This window comes from Coregonus lavaretus (genome assembly GCF_964263955.1).
Source record: "Coregonus lavaretus genome assembly, chromosome: 31".
NCBI classification, from domain to species: domain Eukaryota; kingdom Metazoa; phylum Chordata; class Actinopteri; order Salmoniformes; family Salmonidae; genus Coregonus; species Coregonus lavaretus.
The window spans coordinates 31312752-31318956 of NC_140018.1; positions in this window are offsets into that span (position 1 = coordinate 31312752).

The following is a 6205-nucleotide window of genomic DNA, read 5'->3' on the forward strand; positions in this document are numbered from 1 at the left end:
GCACGTCCTTCCGCCCCTCTAGACACTCTGGAGGAGTAGGGTCGGTACGTAACGGCCGCTCGATCTCCGCATCGACCTCCCACACCACCGGTGCCACCAGACAAGACTCCGGAAGTATGGGAGTGGGCTCAATGGACCTCTCCTCTGTGTCATATCGCCGGGACAGGGCGTCTGCCTTATCGTTCTGTGACCCTGGTATATACGTGAGCTTAAAGACAAACCGGGCCAGAAACATGGCCCACCTAGCCTGACGAGGGTTCAGTCTCCTAGCTGCCCAGATGTACTCCAGGTTACGATGGTCAGTCAGAATGAGAAAAGGGTGTTGAGCCCCCTCAAGCCAATGCCTCCACACCTTTAGGGCTTGAACCACAGCTAGCAGCTCCCTGTCCCCCACGTCATAATTACGTTCCGCCGGGCTGAGCTTCTTAGAGTAAAAGGCACAGGGACGGAGTTTAGGAGGCGTGCCCGAGCGTTGAGACAGTACAGCCCCAATTCCCGCCTCTGACGCGTCCACCTCCACTTGGAACGCCAAAGAGGGGTCCGGATGTGCCAGCACCGGAACCGAGGTGAACAGGTCCTTCAGATGTCTAAACGCCCTGTCCGCCTCAGCCGACCACTGCAAACGCACCGGGCCCCCCTTTAGCAGGGAGGTGATGGGAGCTGCTACCTGTCCAAAACCCCGGATAAACCACCGGTAGTAATTGGCAAAACCCAAAAACCGCTGCACCTCCTTAACCGTGGTGGGAGTCTGCCAATTACGCACGGCTGAAACGCGGTCAATCTCCATCTCCACCCCTGACGCGGACAACCGATGTCCCAGGAAGGAGATGGACTCCTGGAAAAACAGGCATTTCTCCGCCTTCACATACAAGTCATGCTCCAACAGCCTACCCAACACCCGACGCACCAGGGCCACATGCTCGGCTCGTGTAGCAGAGTGTATTAGAATGTCATCAATATACACCACTACACCCTGCCCATGCAAATCCCGGAAAATCTCGTCCACAAATGATTGGAAGACTGAAGGAGCATTCATTAACCCGTATGGCATGACGAGATACTCATAGTGACCCGAGGTGGTACTAAATGCTGTTTTCCATTCATCTCCTTCCCTAATGCGCACCAGGTTGTAAGCGCTCCTGAGATCCAATTTTGTGAAGACTCGCGCTCCGTGTAATGATTCCGTCATACTCGCAATCAGAGGGAGAGGATAACTGTATTTAATAGTAATCTGATTGAGACTACGGTAATCAATACACGGGCGCAAACCTCCATCCTTCTTCTTCACAAAAAAGAAACTCGAGGACGGAGGAGAAGTGGAGGGCCGTATGTATCCCTGTCCCAGAGATTCGGCGATGTATGTCTCCATAGCCGCCGTCTCCTCTTGAGACAGAGGATACACATGACTACGCAGAAGTGCAGCGCCTGCCTGGAGGTCTATCACACAATCCCCCTGTCTATGAGGTGGTAATTGAGTCGCCCTCTTCTTAATAAAGACGAGTGCCAAATCATTATACTCAGGAGGAATGTGCAGTGCGGGCACTTGGTTCGGACTTTCCACCGTTGTCGCCCCTACGGAAACACCTATACACCGCCCGACACACTGATCAGACCACTCCCTGAGAGCCCTCTGTTGCCACGAAATGTTGGGGTCATGAGATATTAACCAAGGAAGCCCCAACACCACGGGAAACGCAGGAGAGTCGATCAGATACAACTGTATAATTTCCTCATGACCCCCCTGCGTCTTCATCTTAAGTGGCGCCGTGACCTCCCTAATCAATCCTGACCCCAAAGGACGGCTGTCTAGGGCATTGATAGGGAAAGCCACATCTACTGGTATGAGGGGAATCCCTAACTTATAACAGAAATTACGATCAATAAAATTTCCAGCTGCGCCTGAATCGACTAGCGCCTTATGCTGGGAATGAGATGAAACCTGGGGAAACTCAACTTGGATACACAAGTGGACAACAGAGAGCTCTGGGTGAGTTGGGCGCTTACTCACCTGGAATGACTCATCAGTGCGTGACCTGCTGCCTCGATCCCTAGGAGACCCTCCCCAGCACCGAACCACAGTGTGTCCTCTACGGCCACAGTTGGTGCAGGGGACGGCCTCTCTCCGGGTCTCTCTCCTCCTCTCTCTAGCACCAGCACCCCCGAGCTCCATAGGGCTCGGCTCGGAGGTGCTGGAGGATGGAATGGACGGCCCCAGCTCCGGACGTCCGCGGGTAGCCAGCAGGGTCGAAGCTCAAGTTGGTGTCCCTGCAGGCCAACTCTCGCCGAACGTCCTCCCGTAGGCTGCACCTATAGTGGTCGATGAGGGCCCTCTCATTCCATCCCGCATTGGCCGCCAGAGTCCGGAAATCCAGTGCGAACTCTTGCGCGCTCCTCTTCCACTGTCTGAGGTGGAACAGACGCTCCCCCGCCGCTTTCCCCTCTGGGGAATGATCGAAAACCGCCCTAAAGCGGCGGGAGAACTCCACATAACTGACGGTGGCGGCGTCTATTCCCCTCCATTCGGCATTGGCCCACTCCAATGCCTTGCCGGACAGACAGGAGATGAGGGCGGAAACGCTCTCGTATCCCGAGGGCGCCGGGTGAATGGTTGCCAGGTAGAGTTCGACTTAAAGCAGGAAACCCTGACACCCGGCTGCGGTGCCATCATAAGCCCTCGGGAGCGAGAGCCGAATCCCAGATGGAACGATGGGTCTGGCCGATGGTGGTGGTATTGTAGGAGGAGGTGTGGGCAAACCTCCTCTTTCCCATCGGCTCAAAGTGTCCATTACATCCTGCATGGCGGTGCCGAGTCTTCGGATCATGGCGTCTTGGCTGCTGACGCGCTCCTCCAATGACTCCGTCGGTACCGCTGATCCTGCTGACTCGGTGCCCAGTCCAGCTCTGGTCAGCTGCTCCACTCCAGTGCCAGAGCAGTCCGCTCCACCGGTGTCTAGTCCAACTCCGGTCAGCGGCTCCACTCCAGTGCCAGAGCAGTCCACTCCACCGGTGCCCAGTCCAGCTCCGGTCAGCTGCTCCAGTCCAGAGCCAGAGTAGTCCGCTCCACCGGGATCCAGTTCAGCTCCGGTCATTGGCTCCACTCCAGAACCAGACGTCAACCCCTCTCCAGGGTCGGGGCCTCCCACACCAGGGTCCAGACAGGGCTTGGTGCATCGTGGGAGGACTAAGAGGTCCAGACCGGACCAGGGGTGCAACGGGGAGGCAGTAAGGGAGAGGACGTCACGACCGGAGCCGGAGCCGCCACCAAGGCTAGATGCCCACCTGGACCCTCCCCTGTTAAATTAGGTTTTGTGGCCGGAGTCCGCACCTTTGGGGGGGGGGGGGGGGTACTGTCACGCCCTGGCCTTGAGAGACCAGTTTCCTTTAGTTGGTTTGGTCAGGGTGTGTATTTCTATGTGTACATTCTATGTTTGTAGATCTATGTTGGCCGGGTGTGGTTCCCAATCAGAGGCAGCTGTTGATCGTTGTCTCTGATTGGGGATCATACTTAGGTAGCCATTTTGCCTACCTATGTTGTGGGATCTTGACTCTTGTTTGGCTTGTTTGTGTGTGGCCATTGTGAGCTTCACAATGGCTACACAGGGTGGTCGATGAAGCAGCAGGAGGCCGTGAAAGGGCTGACTGTGGAGGAGGAGGCCGCTATTGTAGAGGTCCTCCAAGACCTGCGGATCAGCAATATGAGAGAGGAGGCCACCACATTACGGGGGCTGTTAGAGAAGAGGGAGCAGGAGCTCTCACTTCAGAAGGAGGCGCTGCAGGAGGCCCAAAGGGAGAAGGAGTCAGTGGATGCAAGGAGAGAGGAACTGGCCAGGCAACAGAAGGAGCGTGGGACCATACATGCACCCTGTTCTGCTGTGATGCGCACTGTATCTCCAGTGCGCATTCACAGCCCGGTGCGAGTGGTGCCCGCGTCCCGCTCTTGTCGGGCTAAAATGAGCGTTCAGCCAGGACGGGTGGTTCCTGCTCTTCGCACCAAACCTGTGGTGCGTGTGTCCAGTCCGGTGCGCCCCATTCCGGCTCCTCGCACCAAACCAGTGGTGCGTGTCCCCAGTCCTGTACGGCCCGTACCTGCTCCTCGCACCAAACCAGTGGTGCGTGTCGCCAGCTCGGTACGCCCCGTACCTGCTCCCCGCACCAAACCAGTGGTGCGTGTATCCGATACGGCCCGTACCTACTCCCCGCACCAAACCAGTGGTGCGTGTCGCCAGCCTGGTATGCCCCGTACCTGCTCCCCGCATCAAACTAGTGGTGCGTGTATCCAGTCCGGTACGGCCCGTACCTGCTCCTCGCACCAAACCAGTGGTGCGTGTCTCCAGTCCGGCACGGCCCGTGCCTGCTCCTCGCACCAGACGAGTGGTGCGTGTCTCCAGACCGGCACAGCCCGTGCCTGCTCCTCGCACCAAACCAGTGGTGCGTGTCTCCAGTCCGGCACGGCCCGTGCCTGCTCCTTGCCGGACCAGGGGTGCAACGGGGAGGCAGTAAGGGAGAGGACGTCACGACCGGAGCCGGAGCCGCCACCGAGGCTAGATGCCCACCCGGACCCTCCCCTGTTAAATTAGGTTTTGTGGCCGGAGTCTGCACCTTTGGGGGGGGGGGGGGGGGGTTACTGTCACGCCCTGGCCTTGAGAGACCGGTTTCCTTTAGTTGGTTTGGTCAGGGTGTGTATTTCTATGTGTACATTCTATGTATGTTGGCCGGGTGTTGTTCCCAATCAGAGGCAGCTGTCGATCGTTGTCTCTGATTGGGGATTATACTTAGGTAGCCATTTTGCCTACCTATGTTGTGGGATCTTGACTCTTGTTTTGCTTGTTTGTGTGTAGCCATTGTGAACTTCACGTTACGTTGCTTTTGTTGTTTTGTCGTGTGTTTACTTAGTTAATAAATATGTATGCATTCCATGCTGCACCTTGGTCCAATCCTGTATTCAACGAACGTGACAGCTGAAATGCAGTGGATGTCACGGTTTCGGCCGAGGCTGCTCCTCCTCCTTGTTCGGGCAGGTTTCGGCGGTCGTCGTCCCCGGAGTACTAGCTGCCACCGATCTATGTTTCATGTTCGTTTGGTTTTGTCTGGATGTTGTACACCTGTGTCTAGTTAGTCCTCATTAGTGTCCTATTTAGTTCTCGTTGTGTGTGTTTGGTGTTGTGTGTGATTGCTCCTCTGTTTGGTGTTCGGAGCTACGTATTCTTCCCTCCGTGTTTGGAGAGGTTTTCGCACATGTTTGTGCGCCCTTTTGTTTGACGCCTGTGTGCGCCGTTATTTCGCCTCCGGGCTTAGTGTTCTCGTGTACTACGTGAATAACTCACTAAAGTCTTTTGGACTTAGCTTCGGCGTCCTGCGCTTGATTCCTGCACCACACCCACCTTCAGCACCCCATGACAGAATCACACACCAATTGAATGGAATCAGCAGGAGCAACCGTCACGCCTGAGTCGCTGGAGGAGCATGTCCGCGGCCAGGATGACCAGATACGACAACTGGGGACCGCTTTTCAGGACGTCATCTACACCCTGCACCGATGGGAGTCCAGAGGGGTACCCACACCTCCACCTACCCTGCCACCCCTATCGGCCGGTCCACCAGTCCCAGGTCCGGAACCCAGTGGGATTCGGCTCTCGCTCCCGAGGGCGTATGACGGAACAGCTGCCGGGTGTCAGGGGTTCCTCCTGCAGGTGGAGCTCTACCTGGCCACTGTACACCCGGTGCCCTCGGGACACGAGAGCGTTTCCGCCCTCATCTCCTGTCTCACGGGCAAGGCGTTGGAATGGGCCAACGCCGAGTGGAGGAGGATGGACGCCACCACCTTCTCCTACGCCGAGTTCTCCCGTCGCTTCAAGGCCGTGTTCGACCATCCACCTGAGGGCAAAGCGGCGGGGGAGCGTCTAGTCCACCTGAGACAGGGGAGGAGGAGCGCACAGGAGTTCGCGCTGGAGTTCCGGACTCTAGCGGCAGACGCAGGGTGGAATGAATGGGCCCTCATCGACCATTTTCGATGTAGCCTACGGGAGGACGTTCAACGTGAGTTGGCCTGCAGGGACACCAATTTCACCTTCGACCAGTTGGTCGATATGTCCATCCGTCTGGACACCCTGCTGGCCACCCGTGGACGTCCCGAGTGGGGTCCGTCCATTCCACCCTCCGGCACCTCCGAGCCGAGCCCTATGGAGCTCGGGGGTGCTGGCGCTAG